Source organism: Echinops telfairi, unplaced genomic scaffold, assembly GCF_000313985.2.
Source record: "Echinops telfairi isolate 266 unplaced genomic scaffold, ASM31398v2 ScPeMD7_7427;HRSCAF=8465, whole genome shotgun sequence".
Classification (NCBI taxonomy): domain Eukaryota; kingdom Metazoa; phylum Chordata; class Mammalia; order Afrosoricida; family Tenrecidae; genus Echinops; species Echinops telfairi.
In genome coordinates, this window is record NW_022111327.1 from 15,549,964 (window position 1) to 15,575,023 (window position 25,060).

Consider the following 25,060-nt stretch of genomic DNA (forward strand, 5'->3'; position numbering starts at 1 on the left):
AAGCCATTTTCTAAAAAAAGTTGTTTTAAGTTAAAACCACGTACTGTATTTTGGTACATAGCATGAGCCCTGTGGGAACAGCAGGCAGAGATTTACATTAAACTATCTGAAAATGGAAAGGATGAAGAAAGAACCTTTATTTCCTGTGTCTCTGAGAAAACTCTGGCCTTGCATAAACAAACCAAAAATAGTGTGCACAGAGAGCATGCTTTGTCATATAAGTCATATAGCTCCTGTGTCCACTTAGGGATGAGTGTATTTTAAGGGCAATAAATGTTTGCACACGGTGGGGGTTTGTAGATGACTTTAACCTAGGTTCTTATATGCTGCTAAGTTTACAACTTCAGAAGCATATTTTGAATGTATACTTCATTTTTGAACCGATATGAGAAGAGATTGTATTCTTTTTCAAATTTTATTTTTAATTGGGAGTTAATCCGTATATCATATCGTTCCATAGTTCAATCATGTCAAGCAGTATTGTACAATTGCTACCACAATCAGTTTCCAAACATTCTTTTCCTTCCTGGACTCTGACATCATCTCGATTTTTAAACTGCCCCACGCCACTGTATCCCCCGACCCCCCAAAAAAGGCTCTTATAATTTGTCTTTCTCTTAAGTAGAGGGGAAGTGCCACGTCAGTGAAATTTCTTTTTCTGTTGTGTTGATTTGAACTTGGCATATTTGTGAAATATTTTTGGGAGCCTATCCAAATCATACATATATATAGATATATTTCAGATGTCGCATAGTTAAATGCATAAATACATATTCCCTAACTTCAACATCATTTCAAGCCAGTTTTATGCAGGCTTTGGAACATCAAACGTATTTTACCAGTTACCAATGTCTACTTTTCAGACTGCATTTCAGTGGGCAGGACTGGTACCCAGCACAGCATTGAGTCATAAGAACTATGTAGATCTCAGCCAGATCTCCGGATTCACCTATGGCTACACTGCAGAGGGGCTTGACACAGGGAGATCAGTAATATTGGGTGCCGTGGTGTCAAGCGGTAGCTTCAGACAGCAGCATTTGTCCCCTTAGTTTTTAATTCATTCCTTCCACAAATATCTACGGACAACTGGTCACCAGCAAAGCAGCTCCTGGAGCAGTGGGCGATGCAGTCAAGGCTTACACCCTGACAGACAAGGAAATATCTAAACAGCATACTTACCGGGTGAGAGGATTGATTTTTTCAATACCAGTATTTTTAGGGAACATGTAAATGATTTTAGGAATGTGTATTAGTCTGGGTACTTTAGAGAAACAAATCCACAGCAACTCATGTATAAGAGAGTTTTATGTAAAGAAAATGTGCATCACGAAAACATCCCAACCCAATGCTGCCCAAGCCCACAAGTCCAACATTAACCCATTAACCCAACACCAGTCCACAAAGTCCTCCACCTCACAAAACAGAGGCAATGATGCCGACTGCAGGAAGAAAGCTGAGTCAGTGAACGAACAAGCATCTCAGCACTAGCAGGGGTCTCCACACGGCTGCTCCAGCACCCAGGGCTGCATCGGGATAGGTCCATGTAGCTTCTCCTTGGGGGTGTCTTGTAGGAAGTCAATCGTGCAAGCTGAAGCAGGGAACTGCTAAGGCAGCTGCACCCTGGTGTGACCATCACAAAACAAGAGACCCGAGAACTAGAAAGGCTCACCACCCATTTATCCCTCTGCCTTTCAATTAGCCCCACATGTGATTATTGGCCAGGCTGGCACAATTAACTAACTCAGAATGTGATGGTCATTGTTTCATGTATTTCTGTTTCTGATACTCATTTTATCTCTACTCTCATGGAAAATTAGAATCCCTAAGTGGTGCAAATAGTTAATGCACTCAGGCCACTAACTGAAAGACTGGAGTTTGAGTCCACCGAGAGGCGTCTTCGAAGACAAGTCTGATCATTTCCTGAAAAATCACTCATGGAACCCCCTATCAACCTAGTCTATTCTCACACGCATAAGGTCTTTAAAAGTTAGAGCTAACATGACATCAAGTGGCTCTGATTAGAAAATCTGACCAATTTAAGCTCATCAGACACTTCTTGTGCCTGTCTCCTAATCCCAAACCCACTGCTATCGAGTGGATTCTGACTCATAGTGACCCTGTATAGAGGTTTTGAGACTTTCAGTCTTTACAGGAGCAGTCAGCCTCATCTTCTTCCCTCAGAGTGACTGGTGGATCTGAACTTCCGACTTTGCTTTTAACAGGCGAGTGCTTATCTGGCAGTGCTACTGGGGCTCCTATGTCTGAATAGCAGCATGAACACCTGTAATACTTAGTTTACCTCATTGTAAAGTGCTATAAGACTTATTGTCATAATGTGGAAGGGAAATCATGCAATTGAACATGCCTTTAAAACAAAATCAGTTCTTATGATATCCTAGTTCGAACCTATTGAAAAACATGTATTCTAGTTCTAGTTCTCAATAATTGAAATTCCAATGGAAATACTTAAAAACTGTGCAATATATCATTTAATAGGATTCACTCAATATGTGTAGGCATGTGGCCTCTTTATCCATGACAGGAAATTGGATTTAAACTGTGCCTTTTGAGTTACATTGTAGTAGGGGTTAACAGCATGGATCTAAACTAAAGCCCAACTCTGCTACTTGCTTTATGTGTGACATTAAGCAAGTGACTTCATTTCATTGAATTATGCATCTCAAATGGGGATTTCCTAGGAATTAGAAAAGATGATGTGATAATATGAGTATTAGTACAGTACCTAGAATATAAGATTAAACTCTGTTAGCTATTAGTAATTTACTCAAGTAGTATCATTTGATTTTCAAAGGAACCTTTGGCTGATGTTTGTTTAAATAAGATATGACAAAATAATAGTAATTTATAAATTATCAAGGGTTCGTGAGGGAGGGGAGAGCGGGGAGGGAGGGGGGAAATGAAGAGCTGGTACCAAGGGCTCAAGTAGAAGGCAAATGTTTTGAGAATGATGATGGCAACAAATGTACAAATGTGCTTGACACAATGGATATAGGTATGGATTGTGATAAGAATTGTACAAGCTCCCAATAAAATGATTTTTAAAAATAGGGTTTTTTTTCTTTTAGCTGTTTTCTTTCAAACAAGCATCTACAGAACAACAAAAAAATGGTTAAGAGACAGCATCAGTAATGTAATAGTTATCAAAAAATAAGGGGCATTTATTTCAAAATTAAAATGACAAAAAATGACCACCAGGCTTTCCCTTTAACTTCTCTTGGTAAGATTTATTTAAAATCACTCCTGGCTTATAAAATAGCTTGATTTTTATTATACTTTCAAAAATGATTGCACTTTTAAACAATTACAGATTCCCAGGAACTTGCAAAGATAGTGCAGTAACTCCCAATGGTTACATCTTTTGTAACTTTATTGCATTACCAATGTCCCAAAATTGACATTAATACCATATGTGTTTTTAATTATATGGCATTTAATTGTATAACCATACCTCAACAATAAAGCTACTGAACTATTTCACCACCACCACCAATATAAGTTAGAGAATTCAAGAGAAAGATCTAAAGCAAGTCTGAAGTCTGTTGTATTTACCCATAGTTTTTGCTTACCATGTTCTTTTTCGCTTCCTGATAGTCTCAGATTTCTTCTGTTTTCATTTCCATTTAAAGTAAAGAGCTTCCTTTAGCTATTCGTTTAGGATAGGGCTGCCAGTGGCACATTCTCTTGGCTTATTTTCACCGAAGAATATTTTCATTTTGTCTTCATTCCTGAAGGACATTTTCTTTCTTTTTTTTGAAAATCATTTTATTGGGAGCTCTCATAGATAGTATAACAATCCATAATTCAATTAGATCAAGCATAATTGTAAAATTTCTGCTACCATCATTTTCAAAACATTTTCTTTCTTCTTGAACTCTTCGATATCAGACCCACTTTATCTCCTCCCTCCCCGACCCTAACCCTAAGAAATCCCTGTGATTATAGTATATATTATAATTATTATTTTAGAAATTAATTTATTTTGCCATATTGTACACCATCCAGTGTATGCATTCACTACAATTCTGGTATTCATTCCCCCTGAGTGGAGTTATGTAGTCATCATTGCTATCTGCTCTCCTTTGCTTCCCTCTCTTCCCATACCCTCAGGGAGTCATTACTCCCATTACTATTTCTGAAGGGTTTATCTATCTTGGATTTTATGCAACGAAAGATCTCAGTTATACAAATGAACATGTGCAAGTCTAACATGATTAATGAGGTTAAACTAAGACCGTAATAGGAAGGGAAGGCAACATTAAAGAACTAGAGGACAGTTACGTGTTTAATCAGTACTGTACTGCACCATGGATATTCCATCCCTTCCACGTGGCCCTTCTGTGAGGGACTGTCCAATTATCTTGCAGGTGGGTTTTGGGTCTCCACTTTGTCTATGCTCCCTGAAGGACATTTTCATGGGATAAAGGATTCTTAGTTAATAGCTGTTTCAGTACTTAAACAACTTTGTGCCATTTGCTTTTTGTCTCCATGATTTCTGATGAGGAATTTTCTTTCGGGGACCTGGTGGCACTGTTGGGTAAGCGTGGGACTGCTAACTACCAGCTTCTCCTCTAAATAAAGATGAGGCACATTACTCCTTTCAAGATTATAGTCTCATAAACCCAGCTGAGTTGGAATAGTCTCGGTGGCAGCAGGTGTGGCTTGGTTTGGTGGTTCAATTCGCTGTCCCGGAGGTTGTTTTCCCCCTAAAGGTACAGGATCATTTATTTCTGAAAGCTTTCAAGATGGCTTCTTTGCCATCAGTTTTCAGAAGTTTGTGCTATGTCTTGGCATGGATTTCTTTGAACTTATCCTATTTGTCGTTTGCTCAGCTTGAATACATAGATTTATATCTTTTTTTTCTAAATTTGTAAGGTTTGTATTCATCATTTCTATAGGCATTCTTTCAGCTCCACCCTTCTGGTACCGAAACTTTAAAATATAGGTTTCTCACTTGACTACTATTGACACCAGTGAGAGTGACTCTTTGGGGAAGTTTTGGTTTTCCACTAGATCTACAGAGATAACTCCCTGCCTGCGAGGAGAGGAGTAAGAATGCCTTGTTGCCACACACCACTGACACCATGAGAAGAGTGGACTTGTTACCCTTGAGAATTGATGAAGACTCTGACTCTCCACTAGGGCTCTTTTGATACTACCTCAGTCGAGAAGAGGAGGGACACTGTGGCATAACCTCAGAAGGGTGTTCCTCACTAGGCATTTCCATATATGCATAGAGTAGGTGGACTCATTTTGTGGTGTGTGTGTTTACCTAGAGTAGAGTGGTTACTGCTTCTGGAAGTTTTCTATCTTGCTAAGCGTTCTTTTTTTCTTCATCCTTTGCCTAAAAAGGCCCAGGATTTTCTTGGATTTTTTTCTGTTGTCTATGCCCAATGTCAAGTCCCAGTTGCTAGATTCTCCAGCGCTCGATGAGTCAACCACCCTTCAGAAAAAAACAAGGCCAAAATCCCCAGGGCATTCACCACTATGTTGTGCTTTGGGCATTCAGGTCCTTCGTCAGCTTCCTTTCTTTCTCATCCTTTCTGATCTTACTTATGTTTGTTTGACATGTAATGGCGTGGCTTGTAGCTCAACGTCATATGAGGAGTACAGAAAAGTCTATCTACTCCATATTTCAAGAAGTTGCGATTCAGGCTATTTTGGGCCTTACAGAATTCTGTTAGACTAATTCTTCACCTAACTAATGAGACATTTTTTTGGAATGGCATTATTTGCCACCCAACTGCCAAACACAATGATTTCAAACTGTCTTTATAGATGCACCATTTCCTTAGATTGTAAGGCAGAGAAATGTACTAAATCTAAGACACATCCGAACGCTTCAAAAAGTCGATGGCACATGCCGCTATCTTTTGATTCCACGTTTCAACAAACTTTTCGAAGCTCCCACATGCAGACCAAATAAACAAGAGTCGGCTAAGTCCTTGAGAATTTACTTCCTTAAAAAACACAGACTGAGATAAGGGCAAGAGAAGTGGTGGAATGTACAGATGGCATAGCTTTTTACTGGGAGCAAAAGTCTTGGAGACCTAGAGTCTCTCTTGTGGAGAGAAAATCCGTGGGGATTGGTGTCAGACTGAATTTAGTAAACTAATTTAATCCCTGAGTAACAGTTAAATGCACATGCTATTGCAACACCAGTTAACTAGCAAGCCCATAACTCTTGTTAAAATCCTTTGGAGACATAATATTGGCACACATGATTGTTTTATATGCCTTGAAACGGTAAATATAGATTGGGTTGATTGAAAGGCTGTAAGCTTTAACAATAAATGTCCTAAGCACGTCAGCATCCTTGCGTGATTTCACTTTGCTCTTTCTATTGTAGTGCTCTGCAGGGAGCTGAAGAGCATGGCTTCAAAGGAATAGCAGCAGTGGCAAAGCTTCCCCCTCTTTCTCCAGCTTTCAATGTTCCCCGATAAAGGCAGGGGTGGGAGGCTGCTCCGCTGCGGACTACAAAAAGAAACTTAAACTTGCGATAATAAACTATTCAGAGAGAAATATTTCCATGTGGGAAATTTACATCAATCTCCTCAATGTATACACGAGGAAACTGATGCTCCAGTATGTGACTAGAATGCGGAGAGATGACATGCTACTTGGAAAAAACTGGGACTGAATCTCAGAGTCCCTGATTCTAGGGCCACTGCTTCTCTATGAGCTGGCATGATGACATGAGATTCAGACATGTAGCCTGCTCTCACGGTCTGGTGGGAAAGATGATAAGGACAAACTAAACTATATTTGGTGCTAAGCGATGTTTCATAAACTTAGGTCAGAAGTTCCATGAAGTTTAACTTTTCAGGCATTAAAAAATGTACTTCAGTTCTGCATGAACACACACACACACACACACACACACACACACACACACACACCCAAAACCCCCTCACCTATCACCTTGGTTAGGCTCCAAAAACCAGATCGCTGCTAAGTGAGCATCAGTGTTACTGGAAATTTCAGCAACCAGATACTTCTTAGGGGCCAGGAGTCATTTGGGAGGTGTCCTGTGGTAATGCTCCCTCCTCGGAAGCCACCGTCTACAGCTCATTCTCTGAGCGGTGACTTCTGTGCTTTAGGCAGGCAGGCAGGCAAGCAGACTGGTGCCATTTTAGAGCTCATTAGGTGAGGATTTGCAGTCAGGAGGGTAGCCCCCATCCCCGAACTGACTCCCATGGAGTTCCTTGCTCTCCATGGACATGCCCACAAACCTAGCATTGCCACCTGCTGACCCCAGTACCCACAATGGGAACATTTTGGATCTTCAGATTTGTGAAGTACCCTCTGCACCTTCTGTCTGCACTTCAGCCACCTGGAAAACCCCAGGATGGAAGAAGCTGGTGTGCTCAAACAGCGGAGCAACCACCAGCTTGCGGACTGGCTGGCAATGAGCAGCGTAGGTGAAGGTTAATGACCCTGGTGTCTATCCCCCCCCCCACTCTGCTTTTCTTTATTTTAACTTGATTTGTATCCAAGACTGGGGAGAAAGGTGGGGTGGAGGAGATCAAAGACTTGGTGTTCAGCAGAGGCAGTGTTATTCAAACCACATGAATCTTTACCTAGCTTTCAGTAGATTTTTTTTTACTATTGCCATGAATGTAAAATGTTGGACAGTGAAGATAGGCAATAAGTGAGGAGTAGGTCTGTGTGTTTTTCTATTTCTCTCTATGTGCTTTCTAGACTACATGTTGTAGATCAAAGCTTAAAGAGCTAGATGCCACTTCAGTGTAAGGAAGATTTTCGAATGAAGCTACTTAAAGATGAAATGGGCCATCTCAAGGCATAGGGAGTTACCCATCACGGGAAGTGAGCAAGAGAAGAAGAGTTGACTTCTTGGCTGGGATAATAGCCATGAGGGGGGATTAAGCATTGTGTAGCTGTGGGACCCTGATGATCTCTAAAGTCCCTTTCCACTTTGAGATTCTATGAATTGAATTACTTCAACTTACCTACCATCCTCATGTCCTGTTAAGATTTCACTAAATCTATGCTTTATCACAGGTGCATGTAGGGCGAACACATGTTAATACATACCACAAGGACTGGAAAAATGTAAGCAGAAGGCCAGGCATAGCCCAGTGCTGAGGATTGCTTACTGTAACAGGATATGAGGGTTGGGCGAAGGATTGTTTGGAAAGTGGTGGTTAAAGCTTCCCGAAGTTGGTCTCTCCAGCTTCCCTCTAGAGATTTTATTAATGTCTATTAGTCCCCACTGCCGAATTCTCCTCGCTGATATGCTAGGCAGGGCATGCTAGATCAGATCACATCGTTTTGTGCCTGGGGGAGACACCTTAACAACCTGCATTGTACTTGGGATGAGGACACAAGTCCCCAGAGGTGAGTGAGTGTTTTCAGCACTGTAACTTTTAGTAGAACAAAGTTCCTTTCTGATGCTAGTCCTATTTCCCCCCCGCCTCCCCATTTTAGGCCTCATAGTTACAGACCAAGCTATCCGCAGAATTACTGGAATATGTTGCCTCCGTAAACCTTTTCTGCCTTCTTTAGGCTCTCTTTGGTGCAAAGGGCACAGTGACCCCAGCTGAAATGTGAGCTCCACCTAAGGGCTTGTTGGTGAAACAAAAGTCTCCACCATAAATGTTTCCCACTCTTTTTATTCTGGCCACTCTTGCAGGTTGAGGACAAACTGGTTCTCACAGGGTCCGGAACCTCTGTGAATGCATATTTATGAGCCTGACCTGGCAGCAAATATTCATACATATTTCACCCGTGCAAAAATGTGCTGGCCTTGTCCTGCTAAAAGTTTCCAGCTACACAGCCTTGGTCTTCAGAAATTGCGTTTTCTTCATTTAGCATGGAAACATTCAGGACATTTTCCATGGATGGTCTCACTCCTTTGGATGATGCCAATGCTTGGGGTTCTACCCTAATGGAGTCTATGAGCTAGTTACTGGCAAATGGACGTACCTCTGTGATAAGCGCCATGTGCCCTTCAAGGCAGCCATGGGATGAATTTCTGGCCATGGCTGTCATTTTCCACTAGCGATTTTCTGAGGGGTTAGTGTCAAGTTGTAAACTCAACATACAATCATTGTGCCAATTTTTACATTAGGTACCTTCAAAAATTGACTCTTGTAAATTGATTTTTAAAATTCTACTACCCTCTAACACTCTCTGGATAATAGCTTGAAAAGATGTCCTTTGGTTTGTGTAACTGGTTCTTTTTTTGCCTTTCTTCTCTCCTACTCCACTTAATGATCCCTCTCTAAGCTTCCTTTTTGCTTCCAGAGAGCCCCTGCATATTAAGAGATGGTACTGATGGAATCCATTGAGCCTATGAACAGTATGAAGAAAGATAATACTTTGAGCATTTCTGGTTCTAGGCCCCTTTAAATGGGAGGTTCTTTAGGCAGACTATGAACCTTTTTGATTCATTATCTCAGTTTCTTGCTCCTCTCTCAAGCTCAGTACACTAGTGTTAAGGCACAGGTGTCCTTGAAGCTTACAAAAGGCAACACAAACTGATTTCAGACTTCTCAAGGCTGTGCGCAGGAATTATCTAGGCAACACAAAGGAGAGGGAGTACTTCAGGCTGAGTGAGCCCCATAAGGAGGATGAAACATGAACTGGAGCAGGGAGGACCAGGGCGATGACAGGGAGTGGCCGTGACTAGGTGCTTACTGAAGGGTTTTTAGTTCCAAAGAGTGTGGATGTTATACTGACGACACTAGGGAGCTCCTGTAATGTGTTAAGCACAGGATCGACTTCACAGGGGCACTCTAGGATTATTATGCAGGCTGCACTTTGTAGAATGAATTGAAGGCACCCGTGTTCCAAGTTTATGAGATATCGGAAAGTTCATAACGTAATCCAGAGTAGACAAAAGAGGGGAAGAAGGAGTGACGGGAAAGCCAGTCGAGGGCTCCAAAACTGTGGCACGTGGTATATGCACACAATGGAATCTTACTTACAGACAGAGAAAAGTCTTCATGCCTGCCTTCATGGACGGACCTTGGAAAGCTTGTGCTGACTGAAATGGGCCAGACGGAAAGGGACAAGTATGGAATGTTCCCACTTGTACACCATATCTAGAATAGGCAACTGCATAGAAATCAAAGGTTAGCATGGGTGGGAGGGAGGGGAAAGAGGGCAGTCATTGATTAGAGGATACTGAATTTTGGTGAAGAGTGATGAAAGGATGGCAAACTCAATGATGGTGGTCGCACAGCATAATACATGCCATTAATGTAGCTGTATTTTATATATAAAAGTGTTTCATTGACAAACATTTAAATATATATATATTAACCACAATTACAGAAGAAAAAATAACTGGGGTGGAGGATGGGTGTGAAAGAGTGTGGAGAAGTGAGGGGTGAAGCCCAGGTTTCTGGCTTGCACTACTTGGTGGGTGGTGATATTCCCAGTGCCAAAGACTACAAGAGGAGTGGAGAGGAAAAAAGAGCACCTGAGGCCAGGATGGGGAGTTTACATTTGGGCAGGTAAAAGTCTAGGTCCTTGAGTGATTGCTAGGTTATCTAGTAAGCAGTTGGATGCATAGCTCTGGAGATCAAAAAAGAGAGCTTGGCTTTTAAAAAATAAACATTGAAAATGCTTACTTTGAAAATTGACAGGAAAAGGGTGGTAGTTGAAGCCAGGGAATATGTGAGAGGGGTTGACCACATATATAAAGTGAGAAGGCAGAAATAGGGGACCCAGCCTAAGGGTCTCCGCAGTGTTGTTGAGACATGCGGAAGGCAGAGGTGATGTAAGAGAAAGCTGTGAAAAAAATTAGGAGGCCACGGATGACTGGAGGTAAGGAAAAGTGATCTTTATTTATTTGTTTTTTAATCCTTTTATTGGGGGCTCTTACAACTCTTATCACAATCCATACATACATCAATTGTGTAAAGCACATTTGTACATTCACTGCCCTCATCATTCTCAAAACATTTGCTCTCCACTTAAGTCCCTGGCATCAACTCCTCATTTTTCCCCCTCCCTCCCTTCTCTCCCCTCCCTCATGAACCCTTGATAGTTTATAAATTATTATTTTGTCATATGTTACACTGTCCGATATCTCTCTTCACCCACTTTTCTGTTGTCCGTCCCCCAGAGAGGGGGGCGTTATATGTAGATCCTTGTGATCATTTCCCCCTTTCTATCCCACCTTCTCCCCACCCTCCCGGTATGGCCACTCTCACCACTGGTCCTGAAGGGATCACCCGCCCTGGATTCCCTGTGTTTCCAGTTCCTATCTGTACCAGTGTCCATCCTCTGGTGACAGTTTTAATGGCATACATTTCACATATCATACAATTCAATAATTCAGTCATATTCAGAAGAGTTGTACTATCATCACGACAATCAATTTTAACACATTTTCTTGTGCTCATCGTTGTTTGCCTCCTGTTTCCCCCCAACCTCTCCTCTCAGGCGTGGTCATTAGGGTCTTTCTTCAGAGTGGCCTATTGGCTTGAATTGCATTTTTGGAGCACCTTGGTGAGCTGGGTTGGTGAGAGGACTTTCCTCTAATATATTGTTTTGTATTTATGCCTTTACCTGTCTTCTCCAATCTTTTGCTTTTGTCCATGGTACCTAACAATAAATACTTATTGAGTAAGAAAGTAAACTTGAATGTGATCTTTTGTCGCTATTAGGAAGAATCCTAATTGAAGACTGGATGTGCTTTACCAAAAATTATTTGGTAGATGGAATAATAGTATTTGCATAAGAATATCATAAAAATAAAAGAAATAATAAAAACAATGAATCTTTAAGACATTATGCTCAATGAAATAAGTAGGTCAACAATTCATAATTGTTCTATAATTCTACTTACATGAAACAGGCAAAGGCATGGAAAGCAAAGTATATTAGTGGTTACCAAGAGAAGGAAAGAGGGAACAAGAGAGTGCCTTAGCTTAGGGGACATTGCGTATATGTTCATGGTGGTGGAATCATTTGGAAATGGATAGTGCTGGTGATTACACAGCTTGATGAACATAATCAATGTCATTGAATTGCACATGTAAAATGTGGAATTGACCAATGTCATATATTTTTACTACAATAAAATAATTTTTAAATGATAATATGCTTAATTCACATACTTAAGGCTGTGTCTCATTTTAGGTTTAGTTGAGCATGAGGGGATATTAGCATTAGTGATTATTAGTATTTATTCTTTTTTTTGCAACAATTTTAGTTTCTTCCTCCTGGATATGGTGAAAACTCAATTTCAGGTGTGGTTAGTTGTCCCTTATTTAGAAAGAGCAGCATAGGAAGAGAATGATGTGGTGTTTACTAGGCGCCCCATTATTTTGAAATTAATTCTGCAATAGGCTTTTCAAAAAATATGTAACTGCAGTATAACAACATTAACATCAATTTCAATATGCTGCTATATAGAAATTGGACTTATTTGCAACTTCTAAAATTCTTTTGAATGCCTCTGGCCTACTCAGATCTCAGTCCCTAGGACATCTAGAATGTTATCATTTAGTTAGGAATTGGCAATTGAGATGGTTAGAAATTAGCAATTAAGATTGTATAGCTTACCTTAGATTTTTTTTAAATAAAGAGGTGACTTCCACTGTAATACTTCCAGTAGGGAGAATCCTTAGAGGGAGAGAGATGTGAATAAAGGAAGGAGGAAAGTATACTTTTACTGTATTCTTTTGAATAATTTGCTTTCCATTTCTATTTCTGTCTCTTTCCTCTTGGTTTGGTGCTTGGGACGTGTGATTGAGCCAGAGACTTTATAGCATGCATATAGCAGGGCACCCAACTTGGTGGCCTCTGCCTTTGAAACCTTTATGGCTAGAAGAAGTAAGCCACCATCGAAGAGGTATTATGATACAGAATGCGATCAGTGCTGTAAAGTAGAGCTAAGCAGTATGCAATGCAAATCCACAGGGAGTAATTTCTCTTGGGGCAACTGGGGAGGTTTTTGTCTGGTTCCAAAGGATGAGTTGGGTTTAGATCCCTGCTTTGTGGTGAAGGTAGTTTGGGTGTAAGATCATGTCCTCAGAAGAGGGAGGGAACACAGAGAGAAAAAGTCTGGGACTACGGGAGTAGGGGGTATATTGTGAATGAGGAAAAACGCTACCTATTGTGCAGTAGTATCTGTTGGGGATCGCCTACCAGGGAAATGCCCTTAGAGTTAAATGCATCCCTGTAAAGAGATAACTTGCTGTTTCCTGTCAGCAAATGCAGACACAAATGAATGCACATGTGTGCAAACCCACATATAAAGGCATTTTCTTTCTCTTCCACCAGAGTTAAATTCTGTTTAGGGACACAAGGGTTTTACCATCTAACCTTGTAAGTCTTAATGTCTGGAACTGATTCCGTTTGGCCTGGGTCTTTAATGCCCCTCAGGGAAGGGAGAGAAAAGGAAACTTGGAGGCTTGGACCACCTCTTCTTCACAATTCCACCACTTTTCAGTGTGTTGTACTGTGGTGGCTTGTGTGTTGCTGTGATGCAGGAAGCTATATCACTGGCATTTCAAATGCCAGCAGGGTCACTCATGGTGGACAGGTTTCAGAGGAGGTTTGAGACTAAGATAGACTAGGAAGAAATGCCTGGTGATCTCCCTTTGAAAGCTTTATGGATGACAACAGAATATTGTCCAAGTTGTGCTGAAAGAAGCATCTCGGCTGGGAGGCATGATATCATAGCAGCAACGAGGAAGTTAAACATATCTGTGGTCAAAAAGATAACACAGGATCTGGCAAATGTTTGTTTTGTTATGTGTAGGGTCACCATGGATCAGAGCATATGTGATGGCACCTAAGAAGATAAAAAGAAAAATGAAAATGCCTTGTTTGAAAATAACTATGTTGACCCTGACCAGCAGCAATAAATATGCCTAACTAAAATAAAGTTTCATGAAAAAAAATATTTTAATACTAATATTTGCCCTTATGACTTTTTTTGGTTAGTTCTGTTTCATTAAAACATGAATGCTTGTCTTGACTCATCAGTCGCTTTCATGTTCATGAGGTCAGATCATTTGAAAAAGACACTGACTTAACTGTCCAGTGGGACCGCATAATTGTTACCACCTCCACTACTAAATAGTACTGGTTCTTCCTCTTTTCTTGCTGCTCATTTCGTGAGAATCCTACTCATGTTTCCCCCTAAACACACTTTAGCTTTTGTTACAACGACAACAACCAAAAAATTAGTCTTGTCACCCGTTGGACTGTCAGGAAGATAAAACGAACAAAACCAGTAAAGAGAATGGTCGAAAGAATTGAAAGTTGGCAAGTTTCCGTTTCTTGACTAAGTTATTTTCGTTGTGCTAGGACTTGACTATTGGTTCAAATGGAAATACTGGTGTCCAGCCCTCGAGAAGCTATAGTCCTTCGGTGCCTTTGTCTTTCCTTATCTATCCCTGTTTCAGTTAAGGTTCTTTTAAGTAGCACAAACACACTGGAGCTAGCACTAGCCTAGGGGGTTGTGTGTGGGGGGGATGGGGGGGAGGGGGAGGGGAGTAGGGAGGCCAAGGGCAAGGAGCCTCCTTTAAAAGGACCTTGACTAGGGGGCTGGAAAGCTTCAGAAGCTTTGGCAGGCATCCTCACATTCTCATAGGATTTTTATTTTTGGCTCCAGTGGTTTCATCTCTGCTCTTTTCTATGGGACTCCTTCCTCTCTCTCTGCTGGCTGACTGCTGTCCTCGGCTTCTCTGCAAACACGCCTGCCTAAGACTCCGTGTTTGCTTCTAGTCAGTCATGCCCCAATTCTCACTTCCCAGAAGGGACAGCATAATTAGCTTAGCTTTCGACAAATTCCACCCTGGTCCGGTTAACTGTGTCCAAGTGTGGTGGGATCATAAATTAAGGTCTATTCCATGTGTTTGCCTTTGTGGGTAACACAGGGAAGGTATGCAGCTCCCAGCAATGAAGAAGGGTGTTGGATCTAAGCTCATGCCTTAAATGATGTTCACATACATTTTAAAAGAGCTGGTTGGCATGCATTTGTTTGTTAAAGTAAACTTAAATTGACTTCATTTTCACAATATAGAAATTCACAAAATTATGCCCATCCAGATGGCTGGTAATAGCTTCCAAACTGTCAAAGCTAGCAAGTTGATACCTACTCATAATGGCCCTCCCTGTACGATAAGGCAGAACTGCCTCCTGTGGGTTTTCCCAAGACTGCCATTCTTTACAGGGGCCGATCATCACAACTCTGCATTTCCAAAAGTTTTGCATTATTCCAAACAGAAACATATTTCCCTTTCAGCAATAGCTCATTTTTCCCCTTTGAGTCCACAGCAACTGATAAGCTTTTGACTGTATGTATTTGCCTATTATAGTTCTTTCATATAAATTGGATCACACAACAGTTGTTCTTTTGTGCCTGACTTATTTTACTCACTATAATGTTTGCAACGTAGATCTGAGTCATAGTATATAACATAATTTCATTTTTCATTATGGACAAATAATATTAGCTGTATATTTATGACATTTTGTTTATTCATTCTTCTGTTGATGAATTTTTGTGTTGTCTCTAATTTGGGGTTCTTGTAAATAATGCTTCAATCTGTTTGAGTCACCACTTTCGGTTCTTGTGATTTGCATTCCCCTACCCTTCATTCGTTTTTCGTAATTAAACTTATATAACACATGAAAATTTCATCCAATATTTTGACCACACACCATTCTTAAATTTTAAAAGACATTAGTCATTAAAACATAGAATCCGTAGAATGTCTTGTGGATCTAACAATTGAGAACGCTGAAGGTTAAAGAAAAGAAATATTTTAAAACTGCATTAAAATGATATTTTATTAAACTTATTGCTCTTGACTTGTATGAAAGCAGTTTATTTGCAGAGTTTTTATTTCGAAACAGGGACACATAAAAAAGTATTGCTATGAAATTATAGAAATATTTATTACAAACATCAAAAGATGATACTGCTTCTTGACATTGCCTCCATCTGGGTCTATACACTTTGAAGGAAGCATTTCCATTTTCTCACCATCTTCCAAAGAATTCTGTGGTCTTTGACTTAAACCTTACCAAAATGGCAGTTTTGGCACTGTCACTGGACTGAGTTGTGTTCCTTTCAATGTATTTTTCATTTTAAGAGCAAAGAGAATGCTAAAGGGGCAAGTTTAAGGTTCTTTGGTGGATGGGTTACAGTTCCACAATGAAATTCTCACAGGACAGTCCTTGTTGCCCTCCAAGAATGAACTGGTATTGTCATGATTGAAAGAAAGAAAACATTCGCAGGCACAACTTTCTGGGCCTTTTTCTAATGTAATTTTTCATTTTCTTACATCTTCATAATAAGCCTCATTGGTTGTCCTTTGAGAAAATATATCCAGATTATTCTGTTGGCCTCCCCAAGTTTCTGTAACCTTCTGGGCTATCCCCTCAATCTTGATTTCATCGTTAAGATCTTCCTGACCTTCCTTAAAAAGTTTGATCCAACTAAAAAGCTATTTTGTTTAATGTGGGGTAGGAGTCCCATACATTGTTGTAAAGGTTCAATGATTTGGGAAGAGATCTATTTGAGTTTTGTTAAAAAATACTCTATTTTCTCTGACATAAAAAATCATTTTTCCCCATGGTATGGAAAATACTCTTTCTACTTGTGGAAGGCAGGTTAAGAAGACTAAAACAAATGAGAGAACTTGTGTGCAGCCATCACTGGTCTCAGAGACAGGTTTAAACTTGTTTTATTTGGAATAAACGCATGCATGGAACTCTAGTACCAATATTTTAAACACCATCGAATTTTAAGATGCTAAATTTATCAAATAAGGGAGATTAGAGACTAGCATTTACTATATTTCTACTTCGGCAATTAGCATATGCATTTATAAATCCTTCTAGTACTTACCACCTGTAATACTCTGGGTTTTCTAGAGAAACAAAACCAGTGGCACACATAAATGTGTAAGAAGGAACTTTATGTCATGGGAACAGCCCAGCCCAGTCAGACTCAAGCCAATGGGTCGGATGCTAGGCACAGCCCTCTTCAGACTCTTGCAGCTGCAGGCCAATCACTCAGAAAGGTGAAGTGGGATGCAGGACGATCACAGGCCACTGGGGGCAGACTGTTGTAGACTCAAGATCAGTGGAAACATGGCAGGGCACCAACAGCTCTCAGGGGTGGAGGGAGTCCCAGCAATCAGGAAGATGAAGGGGCAGAGAGAGAGGGCAGAGGTCCCCAGTATCTCTCTTACAAAAAGGCCACATCTCCCAGGGGGCATTATCAGGCCGTGGCCTGATTGACAGGTTGTACTACAACCATACACAAGTGAAAGTTGGCATGAAATCTGACAGCCAGACCACCTTTGAGAGTAAGCATTATAATCCATGATCAATAAAGAAATTGAAACTAGAGAAAATAGCTAGTGAATACTGATATATGGATTTTCTGGTATTTGAAGCTCAAGTCTATATGGCTTAGAAGTTTTTCTCTTGCCATTCTCCCCTCCAGGAGGATGAAAAGATAACTGACACATTTCATTTCCGAGGAACCTATAGGTATGACCATGTAGAAGCTATTCAGCTCATTTTCTTGTCTGTTTAATACCTAAAAGAACTCTGATGATTCAATAATTAAGCGCGAAGGAGGGTAACCATGGAGTTGGCTGTGTGGGAGAAAGATGTGGCATTTTGTTTACTTCTGCAAAGATTTCAGACCTATGGGTCTGTTCTATTCTGGCCTATAAGGTTGCTACAGGGTCTCGATCAGTTGAAAATAATTCAACAACAAGAGATTTAGATTTTCTTTTTTAACATTTAATACTCAGTCCGAGAGTCCAACATCTGGCAAACTTTTCTCCATACTTGGAGATCGAAGAAAGTCCTATCCTTTATCCAATGTTAGTAGAGTAAGCACCTGGATTTTCCAGAGGCCATTAGTACAATCAATAATTAAAAATAGCAGGAGCTTCTTCACTTTGGAAAAATGTTTTTAGCCTTATATTCTAAAGATTAATGCATGCTAAATTGAGAATTAGGAAGGAAAAAGGGAAAGTTGACCTTTCTCTTTTAGTCTGAGTAAACAAGAAGAGAATCAAAAAGACAGGCTATCAGTATAAGGCAGTATTTTAAACTTTCTTTGTTTATCCATTTGAAGCCTGTCATTTTTCAACAATATGTTTTCAATATGAAAAATCAGAATAATATATGCTCTAGAAATTGTGTTGATGATGAAGATTCATGACATAAACTCCTTGTGTTTTAACAAAAATAAATTAAAGTCTTCTATTATTAATGATGTGAACCTGATAAAGGCAAAACTATTTCCTATGCATGCATAATGTTTACCTGTGAGCTAATAATGGGTTACCTTCTAACTTATTAACCTATATGGCTTTAACAAATAAAATTAAAATGGATAATCATTTAGTTCATTGCAAGTTCAAAATTAGCTTGAAATAACATAGGGGGTAATTCCTAAAGTAGCCATTTTACATCTTTGGGTGGGGAGAATATTCATGAAGGTTCTAGCAAAAGATAAGGTAAGATGTTTAAACATGGGCTTTGTACGGCAGATGAGCAAATGAGGTCTTCCTAACTTATCACTTAAGTTTTCTTTGATAGAAATAAAATCGAGTCTAATAGTTTACCAAGGATGCATGAACATTCTAACAACAGAGAGACACAATGTAGGTGAGTTTGAGGATCTAGAATTTATATTGTAGTTATCCTTCAGGGTATAAATGGAGGGACCAAATGATTTCCTTTAAGTTCTCTGATTGCTTGACTCTTCCTTTAGAAATCATATTTTCTAATTAAGGGACAGCATGACATACTGGTTGGCATCAAACATCAGAACCATCTTGAGTCTTTACCAAACTGCTTTCAGCATTTTTGTTTTAAACATACTTAATCAAAATGAACTCTGAGTTACTGATTCAGATGTTGACCTGGATTAGGGAAAACAAAATCCACTTTGAATTAATGGGTTGAACCAATGGACCTCTCTAGATCCCTTGAGTGTCTCCAATGCTTTTCTCATTGGTATGCTTAGAGTAGGAATGGAGTTGATTGGTGACAGCATTTACTTTTAAAGCTAAGCACTTGGTATTGTGGTCTCTTGACCTTTAACGCCCACTGACTTCTTGACCCCTCTGAAGTTTTGCACATATGAGGGCGTACCGAAAAACAACCAGAAATTTTTCCCCCAAAGCTATGCATTTAATTTCTTTTAATTTACCAAACAACCTATCACCTTCAGAGCACGCTCCATTCCACTTCATACATTTGTCAAATCTGTGATTCTATTCTTGGTAACATTTTTCAAGATGACTGACAGCACCTTTCTCATTTTTTCTTTTTCTTTTTGCTTTCTTTTCTTTTTTTTTTAAACATTTTATTAGGGGCTCATACAACTGTTATCCCAATCCATACACACATCAATTGTGTAAAGCGCATTTGTACATCGTTTCTCAAAACATTTTCTCTCCATTTAAACCCCCGACATTAGGTCCTCATTTTTCCCCTCCCTCCCCGCTCCCCCCACCTTTCTCATTTTTTCTTCAACTCTTCCACATTTTCAAATCACTGTCTTTTCAGGTCCCTCTGCATCCACAGAAATGAAAAGAAGTTACACAAAGCGAAGTCTGGAGAATAGGGTCTTTGGGGGCAAGAGAGGCATGCTATTTCTTTGCCCCAAACTGGCACAATGGGATGGCTGCGTGAGCAGGTGCATTGTCGTCGTGGCAAAACCAGTCCCCCGTCTGCCACAAATTAGGCCTTTTTTTGGTCACACACTGTTATGCAATCTTTTCAGAACTCCTAAATAGCACTTCGAGTTGACATTTTTGTCTGTTTGGGAAGTTGATAGACATGCGGAACGAGGTTTGTCATCAGTTGACATTCCACCTTTTGAAATAAGAAAACCACTCATATATTTGAGTTTTTCCCATAGGGCTCTCCTTGTAAGATGTTTTCAACATCACAACAGTTTCTGTGGCATTTTTCTAGAGTAGGAAAGAAAATTTCACAGCCTCATGCTGTTTTCTTAATTTGAGCATCACAAAAAAAGAGGTTTGAGCAAAAATGCTTTTAAGAAAAAATATACTGTGACCACAGAAAGAACCTTCCCTGGCTTTCCCCTTTTTTTGGGGAGGAGGGGTAACCCCTCATAGACAGGCTAGTTGATGTACAGTTAACCTTTACTGTAGTAGTGAGCATATTATCTGGGTCATGGGTTGTAGTTAAAGAATTGATTTATGGGTCAATTTCAGCTTCCCGACACTCTTTCAGGATTGAAATTGTTAATTAGTTCCTTTTCCAATATTCCATTTTGGGCCCCTTAATCAACCTTGATCCTATGACTGCTGCTGGATAAGATTTGAATGAATTGCAAGGAGACACCTTTGCATAGTCACATTTGATTATTTTATTTCTTAAAAGCTACTTCTCCATTAAAAAATATTCTTCTTTGCTTCAGGGCCAGATCTTGAGCTCTCCTCCTGGTTCAGGACACTACAAGTCATTTTATGTGGCCTTCAACTCTATCAGACCCTTGCACTACCTTTAAACAAATATCTAATGTCTTGTAAGATTCTCTGTAATGAACTGGAAAAATAGTTCATAGATAATAGCACTTACCTATACATATAATAAAATATAAATTAATATAGTTTATAATAAAATTACTATTTCAGTATGTAACTGCAAGGACACAACTATACTAGAAAACCAAATTAAGTAGTCAAGGCTTGTACCTGCTTTTAAACAGTAAATTCAGGTTTGAGTAATAAGATAATTTCATATAAGAAATCTAGAGGATGAAAGAATCAGTGATACAAGTGGATTATAAAACAAAGTTGTTAGAATAAGTCATAATAGATTGCACTTATTTGTATATGATAAGAGAAAGAAGGAAAAAATAGAGATAACATTCCAGGACAGATTACAGACTGTCTACGTTGAGAAAATGAGGAAGTATGATATTCTCACAAATGATCTAGGCCATATTTATAAGTACAGTGTCATAATATTTACCTATGCTGTGATATGGGATTGAGTAATTATGTGATATCACAGAAACCATATTTCCTATTTTAAGATATCAGTACCTGTCAAGGCGTATTTTAAATTTCCAGTACTTATAAAAACTTTGAAGACCATATTCTTCTCTAGACCCTGAGCAACAGAAGATAAGTTAGAAAGCGAAACAGTAAAACAAGAAGCTCTTAAAAAATTGGGTAGTAATTGTTTCTGTTCAGAGAACATTGTAAAGTAAAAGGTAACACAGAAGTACTTTCAATATGATTTCGATAGCACAGATTTCTTAGCGTCACCATAAAAATATGTAGACTAATTGTGGGAAGATGTCAACATGAGCAGGTGGAGATTCCTGACCTTCCCTACAAGAACACTAAGAAATTTTTTGCCTGGGTCAAAGGGATATTGAATCCAGTTGAAAGGAATTCAGACAGACCCAAGGCAAAGATGGTTCTCTTATGTTAGGAGAAGTACTTTGTCCAATCTCTACACCCTTCCCTCTCTCAGGGCTTCTTGAATGTAGTAAGACATACAGACAGACAGTTCCAATGGAGCCCAATCCCCCAGAAAGCACACAGCGTACTCACACACAGAGAAAGACCTAAGAATCTAGCTGAAATTAACAGGACTGATCTTACTGGTGGTCTGTTTGGAGCATGCATGCCCCTCCCATTCCCAATGCCATGGACAAACAGCTGCTACAATAACAGGTAAGCTACAGCTTCCCTGAGGAGGAGAAAGGGGTCCTGATCTGTGACTACAGAAAAGGTGGACCCTCACCTAATCGTTCTGTGTGGGCTTCCTGATCACAAAGCACATGTTACATGACAAAACAAGTTTCAATAAATTTTGAAAAGAATGAAATCAAACAAAATCTTTTTGCCAACTGCGATGGAGATAAATTAGAAAATAATAACTGTATAAAAGCTAGAAAATATACAGAACTGTGGAAATTCAACAAAGAATCCAGGAAACTGAACTCTCTTAAGAAGAAGGTGGCATCAGGATTGGAGAAAAGCTCAGTAGCAACCTTTGATAGGCATCTGACACAACGTTCCCTGCTGAAAGTGAGCAGGACTTAGAGAATTTGCTGAGGACAATCGAAGACTGTGGCCTTTATTATGGATTATAACTCAATGTAAAGAAAACTAAAATCCTCATAACTGAACCAGTAGATAGCATCATGATAAACCGAAAAGACTGAAGTCGTCAAGGATTTCACATCAACAGCAGTAGTCAAGGAACAAAATCCTGTATGACATTGGACAAATCTGTTGCCAAAGACATCTTTAAAATGGTAAAGTGCAAAGATTTCACTTCTAGCACTAAGGTGCTCTTGACCCGAGTCATGGTATTCTCGGTTGCCCCATATGCATGTTAAAGTTGGGTAATGAATAAGGGTGATAGCAGAAAAGTTGATGTATTTGAATTAAGGTGTATTTGAATATTCAAAGAATATTGACTTTGCCTTGGACACAGTAACTATCAGCCAAAGGAGATCAGAGGTACTGCATTTGCCTAGGGCTAAATCTCCGAAGGCAGAAAGGAGTTGGAACAAAAGGATGAGTGGAAAGGGAAAACACAGGGAGGCAGTGGGAAGAGTGCTGTTTGATACATTGTGGGGACTTCATACCCAAAACAAAATGTGTATGGATTATTGAATGGAAACGCTGTTTGTTTTCGATGAGCTTTCATCCAAATTACAATCAAAAGTGGGTTTTTAAAAAAGTCCTTCTTTGAGTCGCAGTAAGTCTGTGCAGAATGGAGTGTTACCTGGATCTGTGACATGCTCATGGTCATTTGGGATGCCAGAGGGTTTTCACTGATGTTCAAAAGTAGATCACCAGACTCTGCTCACTAGTCATTAGTCATTGTTGTTGGTAGTTGCTGTCAAGTTGATTTTCAACACATAGCAACCCCATGTGACAGAGTAGAACTGCCTATATGGTTTTCTAGGCTGTAATCTTTATGAGAGCAGATTCCCGGATCTTTGTCCGGAGGAGTTCCTGAATGTGTTTAAATTCCCAACCTTTTACGGAACAGCCTTATGCCTACCTGTTATGCCACCAAGGCTGTGTGCGTGGGTGCACATCTCAACAACAATAAGAAATCTTGATTACTAAAACTCACTGTCATCAAATGGAGTCTGACTCACAGCAGTCCTATCAGACAGAGTGGACTTCTTCCAATGGTTTCCAAGGCTGTAAATCTTTACTCAAGCAGAAAGCCTCATTTTCCACCTACCAAAGTACCTGGTGTGTTTGAATCGCCAACCTTGCTTGCAATTAGCAGCCTACTGTGTAATCCACTACGACACCAGAGCTCCACTGCCTACTAAGACAGGTACGAATTTTCTTTTTTTAAGTAAAACACCAGGTGTTGTCAAGCATGTGAAGAAATAGGAATCTTCATTCATTGTTCGTGGGATTGTGAAATTATAGGGCTGCTTGGGAAAGCAGTATGGTGACTCCTCAAAATGTTGAACATAGAACTACCGTCTGATCCAGCAATCCCAATCTCAAGGCTATGCTCCAAAGAATTTGAAGTAAGGACATGAACAGGAACTCTTACACAATGTTCCTTGCGGTGCTATTCATGATAGATACAAAGTAGAAACCATCAAAATGTCTACCAAATGATGAATGGATAAACAAAATGTGTCCCATACAGACAATGGAATATAATTCAGCCAGTAGGAGAAATGAAGTCTTGATACATGCTACCACATAGTTGAAGCTTGAAAACATCAAGCTGAGTGAAATAAGTCTGTCACAAAAGGATTAAGGTTGTATAATCCCAATTATGAGAAATATTTAGAATAGGGAACTGTATATAGACCTAAATTTATTAGTGGCTGTGGGGGTGGAAGTAAGGGGAAAGGGAGACATTGAATCTGTTAATGGCGATGGGAAATTTTGGGAATGATTATGGTGATTGCACAGCATGATGAGTTAATATTATTGATAGGTATATGTGAAGAATATGAAATGACATTTTATTATATATACATTCACCATAACTATAGGTAAATATGACAGTAATATGAAATATTTTTTATTCAATTTTTAAGTTTTATTGAGCTATAATTAACATCTCATACAATTCAATAGTCAAATCATATAAGGAAGGTTGTGCAATCAACTTTGGAATGTTTTCTTTCTTTGTGTACCAATTAATGTTGACTCTCCACTTCCTCCACCCTTCCCTTCCATGCCCCCAGGCAATCATCAACCTAGAAACTGCCTCCATAAATTTTGCCCATCCTGGTTTCCCTGTACAAATAAATATACAAAACAAGGACAAACAGCAGATAAAGACCCAACACCAATGACCAGATAAAACAGGGAAAGACCCCAATTGAGAAAGCAGAGATTTCAAATTTAGAATAAATTGGGTCCAGAATGAGATCAAATTGCAAGGTGTTACATTGTAGTCTAAGTACAGCTGCTAAAATCCACTTTACAGTGCTCTTTTGGTCTGCTATTAGGGCTGCTAACGTTCCAGTGGGGATTCACCAGGGACTTAATCTACATAGGGATCGTGTAAATGGATTTTGGGCTACCACTCATAGGAAGTGTTTTAAAATAACTTTTACTAGGATTCATGAGGTTCATGTGTCACTACTAATAGAGTTTGTTTAAAGTCTATTCAAAAGACATTCAAATATCCTCTGTGGCCTATTTGCAGTAACTGCACTATTATGCTAAGACCACTTTCAATGGATATGTAGTTGAAAATGTGCGAATGTATAGGGTACGGAGTGGATGTCTCACTCAATCATGTGGAGACAGTCTTTCTTTGATTTACATAAAGACTTTACCATAAAGTATTAGGATTTTCTGGTACCTTTTGTAAAAAAGCTTCGTATTATTAATCCTAGAACTACTTCACAAATTCTTTGATTCTGACCTCTGCTTACCAAATACTCGTGGCACCCCCCCAGTAATTATGAGCAGTAAAAGGACCCCAACGCATTTCCAAATTGCTCCCCAGGGCATGTTAGTCACTGACTGTTTTGTCCCACAGTATTATAGGTACGTGCCCGCATTTCTCAAAATAATCACCATAT

At 39.6% G+C, this 25,060-nt stretch overlaps 1 protein-coding gene across 3 annotated transcripts in view; it reads left to right on the top strand.

The window, feature by feature from the left end:
- Positions 1-25,060, top strand: part of KLHL13 (kelch like family member 13) — a 204,177-nt gene that overhangs the window by 17,090 nt on the left and 162,027 nt on the right. The gene's annotated exons all lie outside the window — the stretch shown is intronic.